This window comes from Lontra canadensis, unplaced genomic scaffold (genome assembly GCF_010015895.1).
Source record: "Lontra canadensis isolate GAN:19392208 unplaced genomic scaffold, GSC_riverotter_1.0 scaffold57, whole genome shotgun sequence".
NCBI classification, from domain to species: Eukaryota; Metazoa; Chordata; class Mammalia; order Carnivora; family Mustelidae; genus Lontra; species Lontra canadensis.
The window spans coordinates 1,181,322-1,205,309 of NW_022631051.1; the positions used below are offsets into that span (position 1 = coordinate 1,181,322).

General features: G+C 38.0%; 1 protein-coding gene across 3 annotated transcripts in view; it reads right to left on the bottom strand.

The window, feature by feature from the left end:
• The window catches only part of DLGAP1 (DLG associated protein 1), an 866,766-nt gene that overhangs the window by 790,970 nt on the left and 51,808 nt on the right, over positions 1 to 23,988 (bottom strand). The window lies entirely within an intron of this gene.

Sequence of the window (23,988 nt, forward strand, 5' to 3'; positions counted from 1 at the left end):
AGCCATTGTTCTTGGAGTTTCAGTCTTAAGAAAAAAAAAAGAGATGTGATTAGATATTTTTTCAAAGGAGACCTACACATGGCCAACAGGTACATGAAAAGATTTTCAACCTCACTTATCAGGGAAATGCAAATCAAAAACCTACAGTGATCTATCATCTTATACTTGTTGGAATGGCTATTGTCAAAAACAAGAGAAATAACAAATGTCAGCAGAGATACGGAAAAAAGGGAATCCTTATGCACTGCTGAGGGAATGTAAGTTGAAGCAGCCATTATGGTAAACAGCATGGATTTTCCTAAATAGATAAATAATAAATTTTTTTTAAAAATCAAAAAAGAACTACTATATGATCCAGTAATTCCACTTCTCAATATTTATTTGAAGAAAACAAAACACTTACTCAAAACAAAAAAACAAAAACAAAACGCAAATAAAAAACAAACTGCATTGCACTGTTCACTGTAACTTTATAATAACCAAGATATGGAAACAAGCTACGTGTCCATCAATGAATGAATAAAGGTGACTACACACACACACACACACACACACACACACACACACACAGAGATATAATTCAGTCATTAAAAAGAATAAGATCTTGCTATCTGCTATATATATGGACCTTGAGGGCATTATGCTAAGTGAAATAAAATAAAAACCAAATACTGTATGATCTCTTACATATGGTTTATATAAACACACACATATATATATAAACATATATTAATATATACATATATATGTGTGTGTATATATATATATATTAATAAAATAAGACCTCACAGATACAAAGTACAGATTAGTGGTGGTCAGATGGGGCTAGAGGGTGAGAGAAAGGCTGAACTGCTTTTTAGTGCTTAAGTAAATTTACAAAAATTATAGAAAATAACTGATGGAAATTTCCTTAGTGGAAATTTTGGTTAATATTATACCATTTCTTCTAGGGCACATTTCTCTGACCTTGAATAAAAACAATGCATGGCTTTTATTTTAAAATAAGGGGTTTTTTTTGCCTGGGTGGCTCAGTTGGTTTAGGTGTCTGACTCTTGATATTGATCAGCTCAGGTCATGATCTCAGGGTCATGAGATCAAGCCCCCCATTGGGCTCCATGCTGGGCATGGAGCCTACTTAAGATTCTCTCTCCCTCTCCCTCTGCCCCTCCCCACCCCTGCTCACACACATGCTCTCTCTAAAATAATAAGATAGAATTTTAGAGCAGGAAGGAAATGAAGAAAATGTCAAATTTTCAGAGGATAAAACTGAGTTTCTGGTAAGTTAAATTAGATGTTCAAGATCACACAGCTATTCAGTGCCAAAATCTCAACTAGCACTCCCAGGTCTTCAACTCTTTCAAGGTCTTTCTGCCACATCTCACGGTTACTCTTCTGTGTCAATTTTTTGAGTTCTACTTCTCAAGATTTGTGTTTTATATTACATCTTATATATATATTACATCTTATAGATATTATATTACATTTATGTTTTATATTACCTCTTATTACAACCAGATATAGAGAAGGCATCCAGAGTGCCAAATCCATACAAGTTTTGAGTTACAATTAAAAGAAGTTTGGAAAAATTAATTTTTTCCTTGCTAATGTGGTATCTGATGTTAATAAAGACTTCCCTTAAGAAAAACACAGTTATCTTTGTCTGCTATAGTTCACTATTTCATTACACCTCCCTAATATGCTTCACTGTCTTCTATGACTTTGTCCATCCCTGGCATGCTACTGACCACAGTTTTCTTCCTGAATTACAAGCTCTCACTAGGCAAGTTCATCCTTTCCCCTCATTCCCATGGCTCCAATCACTGCCACCTCACTAAAGACTCCTTGAGCTTTCTACATCCAGGTCTCCTGGGCTCTCTAACTGCATACCCATATACTCCTATGTATCTCTAAATTAGATGTTTCATGGATACATGTCTAAAATGGAAGACTTTTTCTTTTCCTCAAAACCTGCTTTAGTCATCAGCTCCACTATCTCCCGATCACAAATTCTAAAGTCATTCTCCTTCCCCATACCTTACTTTACTATGTCCTTTCTATTCCCCTTCTTAATGGCTCTTTAGTATTGTTCTTACCTTAATATACACCTTAATTTCTCTCCAAACATTGCAAAGATCTCTGAACTTACCTTGTTTATAGCTCATCTCTGATCCACCCTCTATATAGTGTACCCCAATACTTCCCACATAAGCCCTGAAACCCTATAGAAAAAGGTCTAATCTCCCAAGCTTGGCACAAGAGACCCTTCCTTACCTGGTTCTTTCCATACTAGCCTCCCCAACTTCATGTCCTCTTCATTCTCATCTGATAACAGCATTATGAACTGTTCCCACAAAACATGTTTCTACATGAGAAGGCAAGAGATTGTCGATGGGGCAAAGCCAACTCATCCTGTGAGCAGCAGACAACACAAGGAGGACTTAAACATTAGAAAGTTTTAAGAACATGATAAGGTATTTCAGAGTAGACAGCAGAGAGTGATAGCTAGCAAATATCACAGGAATGGTGCCTGAATCAGAACTCAGTGATGAATACATTTATTAATCCCAGGAACAGGGACTCTCAGGGGGCTGAGTCAGTAAAGCATCTGCCTTTGGGTCAGGTCATGATCCCAGGGTCCTGGGAGCGAGTACTGCATTGGGTTCCTTGCTCATCAGAAAGCCTGCTTCTTCCTTTGCCTGGGGCTCCCCCTGCTTATGTGCACTTGCTCACTCATGCACTTTCTCTGACAAATAAAATCTTAGAAAAAACAAAACAAAACCCAAAAACAGGAATAATGGACAGCGATAAAGATATTTCAGTACGACTTTAGATAACTGTAATTTGCCTACTGCAGAAATATTTCATGATCTAATAAAGTCAATGGATCTGTGGGCCATTCAGCTTTTAAGAGATAAAACTGGGATTTGAATCCTGATGTCCTAATTCTACAAACCATTCTGCTGCCTTTAAGAGCATTTAAGTGTATTACCTGAAACATCTCTTCCATAGATGTTCTTATTATCTGGGGTAAAGTAGAACTTTAATGCAGAATTTCTCAAAACCATAATGTGGGATTTCCCCAAAGTAGTTACCTTCAACACTCCTGTTTCAGTAAATCTGAGGTAAAGTTATACTTTACTTACAGCCAAAGACATTTTAACCAATAAAGCTTTATAAAGTTATTTCATACAACTATATCAAAATAGACTTCCTAGAATTTAAATAAAATTGGGAAGAAAAAAATAGATCTCAAAAATGCATCAAAAATGCAAATGAACCAACCAGAAGGCTACCATAAAAACAATAACAACAACAAACACACAGAAAATAAGCATTGGCAAGGATGTAGAGAAATTGGAACATTTGTGCACTATTGGTGGGAATGTAAAATGGGATAGCCACTTTGCGAAACAGTATCACAGTTCTTCAAGGAATTAAAAATAGAATTACTATATGATAGAGCAATTCTGCTTCTGGGCATGTATCTAAAAAAATTAAAATCAAGTTCTTGAGGTATTTATACACCTACATTCATAGCTACATTTTTCACATCAGCCAAAGGTGGAAGAACCTCAAGTGCCCATCCACAAATGACAAAATGTGGTATACACCAACAACGGAGTATTTACTGTTAAACCGGAAGGAAATTCTGACACCCGCCATAACACAGAGGAACCTCAAGAACAGTATACCAAGTGAAACAGGCCAATCACAAAAGGACAAATACTTGTAAAAAGGACAAATAAGCCAATTACAAAAGGACAAATACACTCACACTTATGTAAGTGACTCCCACTTACTTAAGTCAGCTGGAGTAATCAAATTCATAGAAACAAAGTACAACAGTGGTTACTGGGAGCTGGAGAGAGAAGGAAGTGGTAAGTTTTCTAATGGGTACAAATTTTGTTTTGAAACATGAAAAATTCCTGAAGATTGGGTAATTGAATGTACTTAACACTACTGAACCAAACACCTAAAAATGGTTAAGATGTGGGCATCTGACTGGTTCAGTTGGTAAAGCATGCAACTCTTAAATTTCAGTGTTTTAAGTTTGATCCCCATGTTGGATATAGAGATTAGTTTTAAAAAAAATCATTAAAAATTTTTTTTAATTTTTAATTTTTAAAAAAAAATTTAAGATGGTAAGTTTTATGTTATATGTATTTTGCCCTAACTTTTTAAACAACTAAATGGTGATGGTAAAAAGGATTGACAAACTATAACATCTATTGATTGAATTAAATGATTATCATGGGTTCCCATGTATTACCCAAACCAAAATTACTACAAAGGGATGTTTATCTTTTATAATCAAAACAGAGACTATTACAATCAGTAAGTCCAGACCACCTAATACATGCATATTGAAAAAGTTTCTTCAGTATGCCTTCTGATCAACTGAATTATGAAATATACCCTATCATGAGTCTGCTGATGGCACACAATGACTACCCACTAAGATGCACAATTACTACAACCTGTAATCAATGATGGATAATTTAAATATTACTGGTGAATAGTCATTATTTAACCTAGAAGTCTATTTCTTTCCTATTTTTAAGATACTTCTACAAGGAGAATTCAATTTTACTTGACTATCTGAACACCATCTACACAGAAGGTACAATGCCAGTTACTATGGTGGACACAGGGATAAATAACAGAGCTTTTGATCTTGAGGAGGAGGTTGTAATAGACTGTGTTATTCTTTAGAATATTGTTTTTCCTTATGGAGGAAATGGACTTCTCTGTACCATTTTGGTTAGGGAACTGGGAAAATAAGTACCCCCTTTTTTTACAACAAACTGTTCTGGGGCAGTTTTAGGCTCACAGCAAAATAGAGAAGCAGGTACAGAAATTTCCCATAAGGTCCCTGCCCCCACACATTCATATATACCCTATTACCAACACCCCCCACCAGAGTGGTACACTTGTTACAATTCATGGATTTGCACTAACACATCATTAGCACCCAAAGTCCATATTTTACATGTGGGTTCATTCTCAGTGTTGTACACTGTATGGGTTTTGACAGATGTATAATGAGTTGTAACTGCCGTTGTGGTATCATACACAACAGCTTCACTGCCCTAGAATTCTGTATTCTACCTATTCATCTCTCCCTCCTTCATAACCCCTGGCAATCACTAATTCTTTTTTCCTGTCTCCATAGTTTTGCCCTTTCCAGAATGTTCTATAGCAGGAATCATAAAATATGTAGTTTCTTTGGAATAGCTTTCACTTAGTGATATGCATTTAAGTATCTTCCACAACTTTTCATAACTTTATAGCTCATTTTTTCTTACTAATAATATTCCATTGTCTGGACATACTACAATTTATTTATCCACACCTACTAAAGAACATCTTGTTTACTTCCACGTTTTGCCAATTAGGAATAAAGCTGCCCTAGTGTACAGACACTTTCGAGCCAATCTGTAAGACCTCTCTCGTGGTGCCTCCAGGTTCTTTTGGCTCTGATCCCTAAGTGGTCTACATTGGGCCAGTTCCATTAGCCTGCATACATCCAGGCACAAAGAAGCTGGGTACAGGACAACATAGTGCAGAATGCACACCTCATTAGCAATATTTGTCACCTCAAAGTAATTCAGCCTATCCCAACTGATGCAGTTGGTCAAGTTTGTGTACAAGTTTGTTTTAAACTAGATATATACCATCTTCAAAGACAGTTTCTCTATGCCACAGAGCTATTTCCTAGAGAAGGTTGTTCCTCCTGTAGTCACTTTCTGAAACACAGACACTTATTCCCCCAACCCCAACAACACGGGGCAGGAGACTTCAACGAGGGAAATTTACCTAGCTTATTTTCCCCATTCTTTCATTTAAGAAAGACAGAGTTCAGTTGCTAAGTATGCACTCAGAAATTTGCTTTCTTTATTGTACTTTTGCCTTTGGCCAACTTGAGCCACCATCTTAACATTTCAAGAGTCTCAATTCCTTGTGCAATTAAGTCTCATTCATCTGTTACACAATTTTCTAGAGTTGCCATCAGTTGTTTCTTTGCAACTTGGCAAACTTTAAATGATGAGTGATGACGGTCCCAACCAATAGCAGGTTACCACCTATGTGATGACTTCTACAGCATTGACTGATGAAAAGCACCTCTCAGCTTGAAGGCAATTGACAGAACAATCACATAGCCAACAGTGGCCCCTTTGAATCATAGCTTCCAACTTAAGTTAACTAGTCTTTCCCCACAGCAGCAACTTGCAGAGTTGCTGAAGTACAACTAGGGACCCTTAGGTTGTTTCAAAGAGAAGCAGATCCATACCCTTTGTTAAAGTCTGCACCCAGAAACAGATGTCAGGCTGATCAATCAACTCCCTGGGGCCAAAGGGGTTTCAACATTCTAGTCAGTAGTTCACAGAAATGGAGAAGTATTCTGATCTTGATCACACCATATTTGTGTGTGGTTTTGATACCAGGTCCTCTTTAAACTGATCTAAAGAAATTTAAAAAAAAAGCTTATATATCAATGGAGAGTGGGATAGTTGGTTTTGTTATTGTTACGGATTTGTTGTGGAGTTTAGGTTACAAACACATAAGAAACTGAACTGTTTGGTTCAGGAGAAGACAGTATCAAGGGATTAGTTGGTTCAGGAGGAGACAGTATCAAGGGATTAGTTCCTCAAAATAGACCACTTACTAGACTATCATTTATACTGAGACTACAGCCAAGTTTCTGATGCTCCAGGAAGAAAAGAAATTTGGCTGCATATCATATTATACTTAAAATGCCTTCCTGAGGACAACTAATAAAAGAGACTGCTGAGGTGTTATCTTGGCTGATCACCTGCTTGATCAACCTGCTTAAGTCTTAAAGACTAAGATAGGAAGTTTTATGAGCTACTGAACTCTCTAAAATAACTGTGTAGTCTCAAGTGATCTCACCCAGACCCATGGATTTAAATGTCTTTATATTTTATGATTCCCACATTTTTATCCTCAGGCCAAGTCTCACTTCGGAGATTCAGCTGAATATTTCAAGCTGCCTCTTTGACATCTTAGGTGTTTGAAAAATGTTTCAAACTTAGAATGACCTGACCTTCATCTATTTCGTGTCCTAAGCATCTCCCTCTTCTGATAAAGCACCAGGAAGTAATTATGTGGACCAGATTCATCTGAGCTCACCTTGGCCCCTCCCCTCCCTTTCAGTTGATGACTGTATACTTTGGGACCCATTTTAGCAAGTCATGTCCATTCAATCCCCAATATGCATGAAGACTTGATTTACTTCTCCCTATGTTCTCTACTACCACCTTGAACCAGACTTTTATTGCCCTTGATAAGAGCAGATCCCAAATGATTCTCAAACTCCTAGGAGATGAATGAGATTGTCATTTGTGTCCTTCCATTCTCTTGTGTGCCTTTCACACTTAGAATTCTAACTCCTTACTGTGGCCTTTGAAAATTATACCTAGACTCTTATTTGTATAGCTAGACTCTTCTATCCTATTTCATGCCCTGCTCTCACTACACTTCAGTCACAGCAGTCTTTTTGCTCCCTGTTTCTTGAGCATGTCCATCTTTACCACCCATTGCCTTTGCATGTATTTGCACATAGCTAGAACGTACCGTAGCTCTTATTTTCATGTGGTTGATTCCTTCTCAGCATTTAAGTCCCCTCTCAAATGTCATTTCTTTAAAGAGGGCATTCTTACCCCATCTATTTGAACTAGTACCATCTACCCCCATTCTTCACCTCCATCTACAGCTTGCTTACTTGAGGACCCAATTTTTACTAACATTTTTGTCTCTATTGGTTTTTGTCTCTCTTGCCGGCTCATGAACTCTGGGGGTAAGCACAGTGTTTCACTTGCCCCTGAGTCACATCCCCTAGTATAACCAGTACATAGAAGGTGTGAAATAAACACTGAACACAAAAGTGGCTACAAGGCTGAATGTAATAATGGGACAATAAGGCTTGACTTTCTTCATGTATGTGGAAAAAGGAGAAAGCCACTCTAAGGCCCATGAGCTTCAAGCATCCATTTACTAGAGGATATGAATTCATAATAAAATTTTGAAATTTTAGGAAGTATTTTCACATCTCTTCAATCAGGAAGAAACAAGGAGCTACTGAAAGTGTGAGAATTGAAATTTTATTTCCTTTTTCTTACTATTTCATTGGCATTTGTAAGTAACTAACTTCAGTCAAAGCATGACAATATCTAATCTAAGCACAGAAAAATGCACTTGTAAATGGAAAGATTCTCTTGGTAAAAAACAAACAAGCAAACAAAACTCCAAAACAGAAAGCCCCCAAATCTCTGTCCTCAATTGTTTTTTCAAAGTAGTTATTCATGAAATTAGAGCTCCTAAATGAACGTTTCAGTTTTATTGTTAAAATATCTCTTCTTTATAATTTAAATTCTTCTCCCAGTGAACCGAATAGTTTTAAGCAGGTGGGAACAAATCTATTTTTGGCAACCAAGATTGATGAGGAGAAAAATTACTAAGGTTCTGTTGTTAACAGTGACATTTTAACATTTCTTTTATCATAAAGGATTTCATAAACGGATTTACAGGGGTTTCAGCTCGCATTTGGTAAAGACAGTCTTGAGATAAACATGGGGAATACCATCTTTAGGCCCATCTATGCTGAAAATAAGCTACTAGTGCAAGTAAAATCTTAGAATAGTATTCAATAGTGTCAAAAAAGTTGAGTGTTACTTACCAAGAAACAGTATTAATTTTCCAGTTTTTGATTCAGTCTTTCATTTGAGTTTTATATTTAACTCTGAAGTGTTCCAACACAAAACACATGTTCTAAGAGAGATAGCATATTGCATTTCGAATTTCCTATCTGAGCTTCTATTTTTCCTCTCTTGCCATAGGAATTATGGAGAAGGATAAGATGAAATTCTAAATGAGCACTAACTTATTTAATCTTACCTTTTTTCTTTTTATATCGCTGTGATGGTCTCTAGAAAATTAGGGAAGCAAGTATTGCCATCTCCTGGGTTGAAATCAAGATAAATACATTTGAAGTCAAGTAGCAAGTTTAAAATATAATTAAATTTTGTCTCATTTTAAAGATTCCTGTTTTTACTGTCTCAGTGAAAGAACTCATGGCATGATCTCCAACCTGATGAGGATTTCTTAACCTACTAATTCTAATGGGAATAAAGTAGGTACACTATAAATATCTGCCATTAATTAAAGTGTAAGGATGGAGACAGATGCAGGAAAGATTAAAAGGTGAATTATTCTGGCAAATATAGAGAAATACAATGCATATTCTGAAGGCCAAATGGCATTTTTTTTATAGCCTAACGATTTTTTAATACCCTAAGATTTTATAACAAACTGCTTAAGTCAATACCCATTGAATTATAAGTCTTCCAATTTGTAACAAGGCAAGGATGCTTTTACAGCTTCTCTCGAATACCAAAAATTGCAAAAATCACGCAGTTGATAGCCCAGCTAACACCGAATGTGAGTCGAAATTACCACAATGTTTCTAAGCCCCAGGATAAAGACAAATTGACAATCACTTGCACTTTGACCCTAGACTATAGGAAAAGTGACAGATCATAGGAGTCAGACTTGGGCTTTATCCTATTCAAGAAACATGAATCCTATAAAACAGACATACTGAGTGCCATCCTAAGCTTAACCAAGATTAGCAGAGTTCCACTCCATAGTTCTCAGGCAAAGAGAGCTAGAGTGATTTGTTGTAAATACATGAAACACGCTGAGTTTGTCTGGACTAGAGAATTTTGTCTCAGCTACTCCCAAGAATAAAAATTTAACACTTGATTCCAAGTATAAAGAAAAACAGTAAGGAAAGAAAACTGTGAAACTTCCATAATACAAAGTCTATTTTACAGAGACACAAAGAGGATAATCCTGAGATACACATGGGGATACACCATCTGAAGGCCCATCTCCCTCACTTTGTGAAAGAGACTGCGACTGTGGAATTCCATTGCCACCCCAAGGGCAGGGACCTTCATGATGGTTGAGGTAAGCATTTCTCCAGAGTAGCAAAATTAAAGAGAGAGGGTTATTCTTAGTAATTATGTTCTTCTGTCATTCTGAGGTCCAAAGACACTAAGAAAAAGACTTTACTGAGAACCAAAGAACAAAGTAGGTTTCCCATATAGCCAACCACTCCAGTGCTACTGGAGCAGACAGTAGCACTGGTATTGGGGATCTCTGACAGAAATCTAAGCATGCTCTCCTTCCAAGAACAATCTGGCTGGTTCCTTTGGGGAGGTAGGAACTCATGCTGTGGGCTGTGTGGCCAAAAGAGGCCCAACAGGAAGATCAGCAGAGCAACATGTCCTTCATTTCTCTCGTTCCCTAAATCAGAAGGAATAAATCTTCTAGACCAGTGAAGAGGGCCAGTGGGCTGGAGCACAGGGTTTGTGATTGATTCATTGAATTAAGGGTCCTGCCTAGGTTTCGCTCATTGTTTCCAAAACTTCAATTGTATAACCTGCATTAATTTGCTCCCTTAACTATTTAGAATGTCATCTGTACAATACTTCCAAGTGGGGGAAAGAACTACAGCAAAGAGGTAAAGCTGCCATAAAATTTTGAGCCAAACAGTACCAATAGGGGCTCCAGAACCAGACACAATCAAGTTCAAATCCCACTGCTACTAACTAGCTGTGTCACTTAAGCAGGTCACTTAAACACAAAGTGTCTAGGACTTGACCTGTTAAGTGGGTGTGGTTAAGTATTCCACCTTAGGGTGCTTGTGAGGACATCACTTCAAGGGCTCAGCACAATATCTAGTATGCACCAAGGCTAACAGGTTGTTATAATCATCATTAGCAGTAGTTTTCTCAATAACCATGATTTGTAAGTCATCAGAAGGCTAGATTTCCTCAGTTTCAGGAGCCCGATTTCTGTCTGGGGCAGTTGTTCAATGTCAAAGGGCGAGCACCAATCCTAAAACAGACTGTTTTATATTACAAAAGTCCATATAACTTTTAAAAATTTTGTTTCTAGGGCGCCTGGGTGGCTCAGAGGGTTAAAGCCTCTGCCTTCGGCTCAGGACGTGATCCCAGAGTCCTGGGATCAAGCCCCGCATCGGGCTCTTTGCTCAGCGGGGAGCCTGCTTCCTCCTCTCTGTCTGCCTGCCTCTCTGCCTACTTGTGATCTCTGTCTGTCAAATAAATAAATAAAATCTTTAAAAAAAAAATTTTGTTTCTCTGTGTACTTAGAAACCACACTTTACTTACATCATAGTACTTCTTGGGTCCTATACTCACCATCCTTGAACAGAGAACATTCACTTGAGATTATCAACATCATTTATTATAAAAGAATAGGTTAAAAAGTCCCCAAATACTTTTTCTCAAATACTTTGCTCTTGATTACATTTCCAAAAGTACCAAGCCCTTTGCTCTCTAAGTAGTATACCACAAAACCCATGGGGTTTTTGTGTTGTTAAGCTTATTTATTGAGAGTGAGTTGGGGGGCAGAGGAAGAGAAAGCAGACCCCCCCACACTGAGTGGGGAGCCTGATGAGGGGCTTGATCCTAGCACCCCGAGATCATGACCTGAGCCATAATCAAGAGTCACATGCTCAACCAGCATGGGCACCATGATGCCCCAAACTCACAGCTTTTAGTGGGGGTAAAACTGTCACAGATCTGGAATTATTCAGTAAATTTCACCTTTAATTTGTATTTAATAGAAGGGTAGGATGCATGGGGATAAACTAAATTATAATTTTGTAGTTCAATCCTCTCCCATCTAAGAGCCAGTGGTATTTAAAATTTAAATTAATCAACTCAAGGTAAAGATTTTCTTAATTCTACTTCTTTTTCGGGACATATTTATCTGGCCATTAAGCTGGGTTTATGAGCAGACACGTCTGTTTTATAGATTATTCATCAATATGTTACTCTAATTTAGTGTGTGCTTTTATTTTTAAGGTTTAATGTTTCCTAAGGCATCAATTCTCAACAGAGAACGGAGCCTACACCACAGTATCTGTTATGTTGTATGCACCAAAATGTGTGTCGTTTCTGCCATATATAATTTTTAGAAATATCACTGGATACTTAATAGTAATTTAAAGTCAGTGAATACTTGTAAATTTTCACTATGTGTTCAGAACCATGGGGCATATAAAATCATATTGGGAAATAAGGTATACTAATGTGAAGCAAGTAGTGGGAAAAGAACAGCATATGTTTCAGCATTTAAACACATTTAGTGTTAAATACAAGTAAACAGGCCAAAAAGTGGCATCACTGTGCCAACCCCCCACATCACCAAACCAAAGCTTAACTCAATTATAGTTTCTGGATCTCCCAGAACAGGAATCTTAGAGCAGTCAGGAATCACCTGACAAGCACTAGGGAGGTAGTCTGTATGACAGACCCCAGCCAGTCCCTAAAGAAAAGTAACTTTGCAAAAAACCAACCTGCATTTTTGTCTGGTGTGTAACTTCCTTGTTCCTGTTCCCTTCTACCTATAAAGGTCTCTTGTTTTGTACAGGTCCTCAGAGCTCCTTTTTAGTCTGCAAGACTGGATACTGCCAGATTCATGAATCACTGACTAAGACCAATACGATTTCTAAAATTCACTTAAGCTGAATTTTGTTTTAACAGTAGACAGCAACCTAAACATTCTGATTTGTCCCTAAGATTCTGCACCCTAATTCCAATGTGTGAGTGGGTTCCCCCCCCCATACCAAGCAATTCTTCATTCAATACCAACTGGATGTCCTAAAATTCAATTCTGACACCATGTAGCTGGAAATAGCGTCAGATTACACGGAATAAGGAGTCAGTTCTACAGGACGGCTCCCCACTTTCAGACACCAATCTCACAGCCAGATTCTCACCAGTGCTTCTGAAGGACAAACTATAGATTGGAGGTTCCCACAACCCCTTCTTCAGGTTTGATTTATTGGCCAGGATAACTCTCAGAACTCTAAGAAACATTTTACTTACCCACTTATTACGGTGGATATAACTCAGGAACGGTCAGACAGAAGAGATGCAAAGGGCAAGGTATGGAGAAAGGGCAAGGAGCTTCCATATGCTTCCAGCAAGCCCTCTACCACAAATACCCAGAAACTCTCCAAACTCCGCCCAAGTCGGTTTTTATGGAGGCTTCATTCCATAGGCCTGATTGATTAAATCACCAACCACTGTGATTTAATCAATCGCTGGAAATTGAACTCAGCCTCAGCTCCCTGGAGGTCAAGGGGTGGGGCTGAAAGTTCCACACCCCCTGATCTCTGGTTGGCTCCACCTGCAACCAGCCCCCCATCCTTCAGTACTTTCCAAATCACCTGAGTAACATACGAAAACCACTTTTATTGCTTTCATCACTTGGAGAATTGGAAAAGGAGCTCTATGCCAGAAACTAGAATCAAGACCAAATATATACTTCTGATTATAACACAGCCCACTCAGCTTTTCTGCAGGAATACGGAGGGAAAAAAAGACCTTAATAAATCAAATTTGTTTCATTTGAAATATTTTTCACATTTTTCAATGATCTTAAAGTCAAACAGAGTGAAAGGGGAAACTGCATTTATGTTCAGTGGATATGTTGTCAATACACTAACCTGAAATTAAAGATGCCTGGCCTCTCTCTATCCTGGACAAATTATTTACCAAGTCTGAAATGTCTATTATCTGAACAGCTATTACGGAAAATGTTTTGGAACTGATAGGAGATGATTATGGGGATGAAAGTTGAAAGCATTATTGCTGCTACAAAAAGATAAATATCAGAACCACTTCACAAACACTGGAAATTGGTAAATTGAAGGCAACTGTTATCCCTTTGCTTTCATCTGTGTCACTTAAATCAATTTTCTGTGTGTCCATTAGGCCAGGCATACATCACTAAACCTCAAAATGGGGAAGAAGTTTTAGACTTTAGTCACCAAAAACAAGCCAGAGGATTCTACATCATATGTGACCTATTTTAAAGACCTTCAGGGAAGATGATTTCAAAACATCTTTTTGATAACTCATTTCAATGTCAAATTATTAAAAAAAAAAGAATGTACTTCTATTTTCTAAACTACCATCTTTTTGCATTGCAAATAATCTTTTGATACCAACAGGAAATTCTAACCATAACAACAGGAACAAATGACAGCTACCAGGTTTTAAGCATCATTTATGTGCATGTACTTTATACTAATTATAGGAGGCACAAAAAATCCTGTAAAATAAGTATTATTTTACAGGTGATGAAACAGGGTCAGCAAACTATTTGCCTAAGTTAAACAGCTAATGCACAGAGAAACAAAAATGTAAACCTAATAACTGATGTTGAATGCTTGGTTTTGTTTTGTTTCTCTATGGCATGATGTTTAGGAAAGCTCTATCCCCATCTCTTCTCAGAAATTCTTTGTTGAGGTTGTTGAGGATAAGCCAGCATTCTAACTCAGTGCTATTAGTCCCAAATTATGTGATGCTTAAATACTTTCTTACAAACTACAAAGGCAGGATTCATTCATTAAGAGAGGCAGGTGGAAAAGCAGGTAGGCATAGAAAGAGCCAGCTATGAGGAAGGGGAAAAAAGGAAAAGAGGAAGAAACCCTCAGGTTGTGTGTAGCATGGATTTCCAAAGACCCGCATTCTCTCCTTCCATAATTGTGTGCATACCTACAGCCGACTTATTTTGCATACTGAAGTAGTAACTTGATTTGGACAGAAAGCTAGATATGTCCAGTCTTAGGATGGCCGTAAGGGAATCACTTTCATAACGAGGAAAGATCCTGGGATGCCAACAAATCCAGGACCTGTCCCATGAGGGAGCAGGTGTGGCTTTTAGGACTGGAGACCATCAAAGATTTTTGACCAGATGTTAACAGGTGGTTGACTGGGTTTGATTTTGGCGAGAGACAAACTGACCTGAATTATTCAGTAAACTCCTGCAAGTTTTGCCCTATGGGTATCACAAAGGACAATTCCCCTGCTGTCGCTCTGAACAGAGAAAGGATGGGCAGAGCTTTCTAACCTGCTGCTACAGCATCTGCGCGTGACAGGAGATGCCGTGAGTTTCTGAGAAGGTCGGACCATAGCTGCACTGACTTGAATCAGCTGAGTTAAACCATGAGGCCAGGGCTTCCTGAGTCACATGCATACTTTTTTTTTTTTTTTAAGATTTTATTTATTTACTTGACAGAGAGAAACACAGCGAGAGAAGGAACACAAGCAGTTCCCCCCCGGAGCACAGAGCCCTATGTGGGCTCGATCCCAGGACCATCACTAACTGAGCTGAAGGCAGATGCTTAAGGACCGAGCCACCTAGGTGCCCTGCATGCATACTTTCGTGCGACCGGCTTCACACCTGACTACTGGGAGCTGTTTTTATGTTGGGAATATAGAAAGAGTGTGTAGTTGGACTGCCCCTCAGGGCTCAGGAACCATGCTGTAAAGAAGCAGTTCTCAGGCTTTAGCCTGTAGAAGAACCACAGACTGCCAGCACTTCCCCTCCCCCCGCCACCCAGAGTCTTGGACTCAGTATCTCTGGGGTGAAGCCGGAACCCCTGCGTGTTTGACAAGCTCCAGTGTGTCCTGGGGATCCTCCTGGTTAGTGCAAACACTAGAAGAATCACTCCCATAGAACAACCAGCCCTTTCCCCCCAACCCCATCTACCTCCTCCTACCAAGTTTACTACTCATGAAAACACCAGATGTCCCTTTGCCCTGCATGTACCACAAGTTAACTCTGCACTTGAGTAACTGAAAAATGGCAAAATCTTCCAAATTACTTTGAAGTCTAGACAGCATCGGGATAGCTAGAATAATATCAGGGTGGATTAGTCATGTAAAAAGGCAGGAACTCAAGTCACACCCTGTTGGTCAGGGCAGGAGAAGAATTCCCACATGCTCATAGGTCAGATGACAAGTTTCAACCATTTACTCCAGCTGTACCTTGAACCGAATCAATGCCTGTTACAGTTGGCAATACAAAACTCTTCTGCCAAAATGGGCTCTGTAATTTCGCAGTGAACACTAACAGGCTATCATCGAACAAAAGGGGCTGGAGGAGTCTGAATCTTTAAACCTCGTATTTGCATTTTTTTTCCCAAAAATAAGGCCACGCATCCTGAATGGAACCAGAATAATTAGCCATCAGTGGTGGTTAAGAAGGTCTAAAACAAAAATACTGGTCATTATATTAGGCATGATAAAGATTTCCCCCCTGAGTTTTCCCTGTATATCATTTAGAATAATTATAATTACTAATTCGTCACTCAGAATTTAGTGATCAGAAAAAATAGAGATACATAATCATTTGTGTTCATCGGTAGCACCCGGAGGTCTTATTCTATACTCATAATCCCAAAACCTCACTGGTGAAAGGGCCCTGGAATCTGTATTTTAACAAGAGCCCAGGTGATTTAAGTACCAGACCGAGGGTGAAGACAAGAAAGAGTAATGTGCCCAGAACCCCTTGAAAGAAAGTAACCACTAGCTCACTAGCAAGGGACCACTGACTGTAGCTTTGAGAGAACAGTAAGATTTATCATCCACAGATCAATAGTTGAAGTTGCTACTCTACACCAATAAGTACCTACATGGAAATCAATTATTTTGTGTTATCTAGCTGCAATAATTGTGTTATCTAGCTGTTGAATATTTGTTGAGGATATTAAGATGCATGAGGGATCACAGTTGCACTCACAATTATGTGATGACAATGTTTTACTAAATCCGCTAAAACTGAGGAAATTATTTTTACATTGAGGAACAAAACAGGTTAATCAGAAACAGATATTTCCGCTTACCTTACTAATGTTCGGACCTGATATCATAATCACCTCATTCATTTAAAGCAGTTATCTTCAGAATAACAATAAGTATTACCTTATTTGTTTTTTAAGAACTTATGGGAGGACCAACACTGTTAGTTCTATTTTATAGATGATAAAAAGTCAGATAGATTAAAATGACATTTCCAAGGTCAGTTGCCCAGACCGCAAAGCCAACTTTTCTGATCTTAAGACTTCACCACGATACAGCACTATTTGTTATTATTTAAAAGCATTGAATTGGTAAAAAGTTGCTTTGTAAAAGGATTAATCTTTCTACAATAATTATAATTATTTTCAGTCATATACTTGCCTAGGGAAAGAAAGTTCACCCTTAAAGACCTACAAGCCCTTTTGTACGTATGTCTGTGGGTCAGATAGGTCTTTTATATATTGTAAATTATACTCACTTTTCACTTTACTCCTCCTCTATGCAATACTTCTATATTGAAGTGGTTTGCCAGAGGCAAAGTTTCACAAGCAGTATTAGAGAAAGGAAAAAGAAGAAAGTGAAAAGTACTGCTAGAAGCCATAAGGAAAAGTCGGGGCGGCAGAAAATGTGGTCTGGCTTATTTTCACCACAGTCCCCATGAACATCTCTCTGTCTCTCCATCTTTCTGTCTTTGTCTCTCTCTTTCATCCCCCCAGAGAAATTATTTGAAATGCTTACAGGCCAAGCCAGCTTTGACGGTGACTGTGTGAATTTAGACGTTCTTAACTCCAACATTACTGCATATCTTGAAATCCTCACTTAATATCATACTGCAAAAGGTAATGGTTCAATGTATCAGTTATGGTAGAAACGGGCCTAGGCCCATATCAGAATAAAAGGAATCTACACCATTTGTTTTTCTTTTTTACTAAATAATATTGCAAACCACAGGTTTCTTTCCTAAATAAGTTCACATAAAGTACAATTAGTCCTGATTTGGAAATGTCAGCAAATCTTAAAGTTGGCACATTATAATTTAGCTTTAATCATAAGCCCTACTGCAGTTTAAAAGTCTCCATTGTAATGTATGAGCTGTGAGTCACTATCGGAAATTAAGAGCATGTAATGGTCATTTGGTCTTTAAACAAAGTACTTAAGTTTTGCCAAAAAAGCCCATTTCTCCATGATCAGCTGCAATATACCTGGAACATACAGGTTTAATTCTTTTAAATTCAGAAAATGTAATGTAATTTGACCAGGACATTAACAATTCTAATTATTTAATTCTTTCCATCTCTTAAACTCCGTATTATAATAATGATGTTTAATGCTATCATGTTGTAAAAGGAAAAGAAAAATCAATGTCTTTAGCTGAAAATTCTAAGAGAACAATTTCTTAAATGAGAGGTATGCTGTAAAATACAAAATACACCACCACGCTATAAAATACAAAAATTCTGATGATAAAGTTTCCCTCCCCCATTAAGTCTATATCCCTGCCAAATTCTAAATTATGTTTTAAAAAGTGTTTCAGTTATGCAAATCAATATCTTATTATATTGTAAAATGAGGAACCTTCTCCTGTTCAAGCTGATGTTACTCAAGGGGCAGAGATTGTCTCTTGAAATGGAAATAGCCTTTCCTCCTCTCCTCACCCTCCCTCCCTCCTTCCTCCCTTTCTCTTTTTTCTTGCCAAACTCTAGTGGAGAATCTATGGATTGTTTGTAGGATCGATGTGATTCTGGGGGAAATTTTTGTGGGTCTACTAAGCTTCTCAGTATTAAAGAGAATCCAATCTTGCTTTTATTTTTTCTCTCTGGCTCCCTTCTGCAGCCTATTTTCACCACTTGTTCCATCCTGCTGTTCCTTCCCACACTATCCGGTCATCAACTTTTAAGTGTCTCAATCCCAGTCAAAACTCCACCTCTACTAAAGGCTTTCAGGTTCAGGGCCTGTAGAGATCCCACAGATGGCCAATGTTGGATGAGGGAGGCTTTATGCCAAACACCAAAGTCAGAACTCCAGAGGAAGCAACGGGAAAAGGTTTGGAGATGGTGGAGAAAATGTTCCATATCTAATACATCCCTGTTTCTTTTCTTTTCTTTTTTTTTAAGTTTTTATTTATTTATTTGAGAGAAAGAGAGAGTGAGAGAGATCATGAGAGGGGAGAAGGTCAGAGGGAGAAGCAGACTCCCCATGGAGCTGGCAGTCCGATGCAGGACTCCATCCAAGGAGTCCAGGATCATGACCTGAGCTGAAGGCAGTCACTTAACCAACTGAGCCACCCAGATGCTCCACATCCTTGTTTCTACATGCACCGGAGTGTTTTTACTACATTTTATTTGGAAAGAATACACAACTCTTGAAGATATGCACTTAGGAATGTAAGCAAATGAAATATCATTTAATAGTGTAAGATAAATAAAAATTCAGTTCTAGCTTAGTTTGAAATACACTTTGATCTTTTTTCCTGTAAGGCTGTTCTTTCCTAAAAATTATTATGAGTTTGGATTTATTGAGCACATATCAACTGCTCTGTGAGGTACTAAGAAAATGTGGCAAGTAGGAGGAAGAAGTTAAAATACAGCTTATACACTTATATACCTGTCACAGGTAGTACACAAGGTGGATAATCGAAGTATAGATAGGATGAGTTGACTCCTACATAAAATATAACATATAGATAAACCATGATTTACTTTCATATACACTCCCTGGGATATAAGTTTTTGGGTTCAAATAAATCTAATGAGTTGGAATGGACTCTATATTTTCTTATTCTACATAATTTTGTCATATGTCTATTTATTTTCAAATTCCCTCAAAGGAAAAATAGCAATATAAATACCAAATCCTGGTAAGTCAGAGGATGCATAATATGTGAAAACATAAAAGGGACTGCAAACACAACAAGGCCATAAAAGACTCGTCAGGAGAAGGAAACATCCTTGCATGGTTTACAGAGGACAGTTATGTAGGATATCCACGGTATGATTAAAAAGGGACTGTTCCCCATTCCTTCCTATAATCTTGAAATAAAAGCTAAAAATAGAAACACCTATAATCTACCAGTTCTTTGAACAAATTGCTGAGACAGAGAATAAGTGTGGTAGAGAATGGTACCTTCACTGCAAAGAAAAAGAACAAGAATAGCAGAGATCTGCTTATGATTAAATATATTCAGTTATACACAGGTGGAAAAATGTTCACATTCATAAGTGAGGTTCCAGCCATTGGCTTAGTTACTGGCTGGAAAAGAAAAGGGGGTTTCCGTGCAGTTACTAACTACAACTTGAAACTGGATTGACATCAGTGCCCAGAAAGGAGCTGTCACAAAGCAGTGGTGTTAATGTCACAGCTATTCCTTGATGGGATCCAAACCACAGTACAAATTCCTGGTCCATTTCCCACTGGTGGACAACACAGGTGGTAGGCTCAGCAGCATGTACGAGATCATTTTCTCTGCATAGTCCCTGTAATCTGGACACCACATAGAAATGGCCACCATTACTCTGAGAGGAAGGAAGGGATAAGACCCCATATTTCCTCAAGGCCAGCACTGGGCCAGCACTATTCAAAAAAACAATAAAATAAATAATTTTCCAAAATGCCACTCTCTCTCTTTTTCTCAGAAAATTGGTTGCCTTCTGAGAATTAAAAAAAAAAAAAAAAGAAATGGTAGAAAGGGAGCATGATAGTTCTCACAGCTGACCTTTCACACCCTCACAGGTAATACAAAATGGCTTTTACAGTTTCTTACCTAATTGGTTTATGTCGTGTGTTCAGAAGATTTTCTCTCAGGACAGAGACTGGGTACAGTAACTTGACTTACAGCAGCAGAATCAATGGTGTCACTCACTGGGAACCTGAACTGGCTTTAAAGAATAGACTCGCTGCCAACCCAAGATTTCCCCCATGAAAGACACTGTCCTGAGAGTTTGGAAAGAATAGGGGATTGAACCAAAATGTACAGCTCTCAAGGAGCATAAACAAGAACAACTATAGTATCAGTAAGCAGCACATGGATAGGAGCAGCGAACAGGCTGTGGACGCTGAGCTCAGACAGAGTCCATAAGGGGAAGAACTTAGACACACAAGCGGGTCTCTAACATTCACAAGACAATGTTGAGGCAGGATTAAACATTTCTGATGACAGTTCCCTCGAACAGACTTAGAACTCTGGGACATTGTGCCATTTACCATGAAGTCTGCTTAGTTGTAGTGGTGATTTTTGTACATGCCATTTAACCAGTGAAACCACTCTGTGAGGTGACAGAGTTATTCTCATCCTTCATAACTGAGAATACTGAGGTTAAGAGAAGTTCAATAAATGTCTAAGGTCATAGCGCCTGGAAGAGGGTGATACCTTTGCACTAGTTGGGAAGAAAGTCACTGGTAAGCAGGTGTCCTTTTGCGCCCCAAGCACACTGCAGTTCATGTGGAATATGGATTGGAAGTCATTGTGGGACAGGGTGAATTAGCTTGGGAATTGTGCTTGGGAACAAGCACACTGGTCAGAAGAGTACTGCAACAGTACAAGTATGAGAGCCACTGAGTACATGCCCAAACAGGTACTTAATGGAGACATAAGGGAGCCAACAAAACTTGAAATAGAAAGAAACCCTATAATGACTAGAACTATATGAAATAAGTGGCCTTTGAGAAAATGTGGGGAAAAAAGGATGATTTAGTCCGAAACTGGGTTAATCTTTCTTAAGGTGTTGACTTTGGTGATTTATAGAACCAACCATTTCTGCTGGTCGCTTCCAACTCAAAAGAAGTTGATGATACGATCATTTGCATCTTTACTTTTTAAAATTGTGTTCTCCTGTCACATTAAATTAGTTTTGTGTTAGTTGCTGAAGCATGAAATCCATTTACTTTATGTAAGAAGGGGCTTATTCCATGCAATTCTAGCCACAAAACAATAACCGTTAAGTTTAATCCCACTTTAGCAATACAAATTTTACCAACCAGAAAAAAGAATGGGCAAAACACAATTTAGTTGGGGGTGGTGGGGGGAGTAACATTTGCAGCAAGAAACAAGAAAATTGGGGGTGGGAAGACATTTAATTCTAAAGAAAATGGAATAGTCTTCCATTAAACCACCCCAAAGTACAATTTGGCTGCTCAAGTTTTCCCCTTATGTAAGAGAAAGAGATGGCCTCTGTCTATAAGTAAATTAAATAAGTTCCAGCTGGATAAAAACTAGATAAGAGAAAGAGGAAACCTGAATTTGAGCTTTGTGGATTAAGTATCCGCACAAAGATATCCATTGCTGGCCGTTATTACTTCACAGGTAGACAAACAGCAACAGTGCAGTCAAAAGAAAAGAGTGTTAGGATTAGGCTCGGCTGGCCTTCCTGGCAGCTCTCTGAGCTTGAGCCTGGCCGAATCACTTCATTCAATCGTGTATCTGAATGTACCCAACGGGTACCAACAGACATCTGTGTGTAACTACACTACACTGCTGGGGGTTTGGAGGGGAACATAATATGAATTTTGTCCAAAGAACTTACAGTTCCATAAAAGCATACAAATCTTACCAAGTTACAGCCTAAAAGTGTTAGAGGTATTAGGATGGCTACTTTGGACTGGTAGAGGAAGGATAAGAAAAAGAGCAATGAACTTTACAGAGGGATGAAAGGAGGATACTCAGAAAAGGCTCCAAAGAAAAGGTTATCCTTGGTCTAAGTCTTCACGAAAGGGTCAGTATTTACCAGGTGCATATTCTTGGTAGTAGTTATAATGGTGTGTGTATTAGTATGTATGGGACTGGGGTGGTGGCACTCTACTAGGCATGAAAAATACCATGAAGGACCACAGAAATAGAAAAGTAAGCAGTCCACTATGACTGACATGTCCAACTTAAGATCTAAATCAGGGAAAAAGAGGGGCTTTAGAAAGGTCTGTATCAGCATAAAGCCAAAACAGAAACTGTAAACAAAAAGAGAATTTGTCAAAATTACAGTAAGTGCTGAAAAGCAATGGCAAGATATAAACATGACATTCACATGTGGGATATGGCTTATAGGACATATTAGCATATGGGATAGCAAAGAGTTCATTGTGGATAGTAACTGATAAAAGATGAGCAATTAAAAAGGGATGAAAGACAACTGACAAATGAAATAGCAAAATATCTGATAAAAGTGTGCTAAAGTATTGTTTCACTAGTAAACAAGGAATAAAATTAAAGCAATAACGTATTATTCATAAATCAGATTGTCAAAGATAACTCACTGTTAATACTGTCAGCAAAAGTGTAAGAAAACTATATACTCAACAACGAAGGTAGACATTATCAAATAAGAATATTAAAGGAAGTAATTTGACAATATCTAGTAAAACTCTTTAACCCAACCTAGCAATTCCTTCTAGAATTTAAGTTTAGGCAACAGATCAAACTACTATGAAAAGCTGTATGTTAGCTTTTTAGAGAAGAGCAGAAAAATTGAAAACAACCCTAATGTCCAGCAATAATGCACTTAAATAATGATATATCTATATCACAGAATATATACAATAACTTAAATGATGATATAGGCTTTTATTTTTAAAGAAAATAACTATAATAAAAAGTTAGGTGAGGAAATGTGGTTACTGAGAGTATTCCTTAAAAAAAAAATGCTGAAAAAGATGATATTTCATATTTGTTTCTTTCCTCTTTAGTTTCCATAATCCTTTCTTCTCAAGTAAGTTAAAATCTGTAGAAAAGTTCACATGTGGAAGGTAATCAACCACAGAGCGATATCCATGAATTTAGGCAACTCACAGAAACATGTCATGTTGGGAAATAATAACTTTTTGGTTGTCCTACCTCCACCAGATCTGGAAACATTACAACAGATTTATCTCCTTTTGAAGGGATCATAAGATATAAAATTAACATTACTGAAAGGAGAAACAAATCCACCAGTTTATCATGCTCAAGCTTTGAGGAGGTAAAATTAAATTTGTTGACGAGCACCTGGGTGGCTCAGTTGGTTAAGCTTCTGACTTCAGCTCAGGTCATGATCCCAGGGTTCTGGGAAGAAGCACCCCCTCAGTGGGGAGTCTGCTTGTTCCTCTCCTTTTGCCCCTACCCCTGCTCATGCTCTATCTATCTCAAATAAATAAATATAATCTCAAAAATTAATTAGGTTGAAAAATTCAGTAAATCCAGCTAGATTTTCAATACTGCATAATCATAACAACCAAATAAAAGTAATTTATTTTTTGAAATTTAATGCATTCTAAATATTTCTAAATAATATAGCATTCTAATTGAGAATTATAAGAA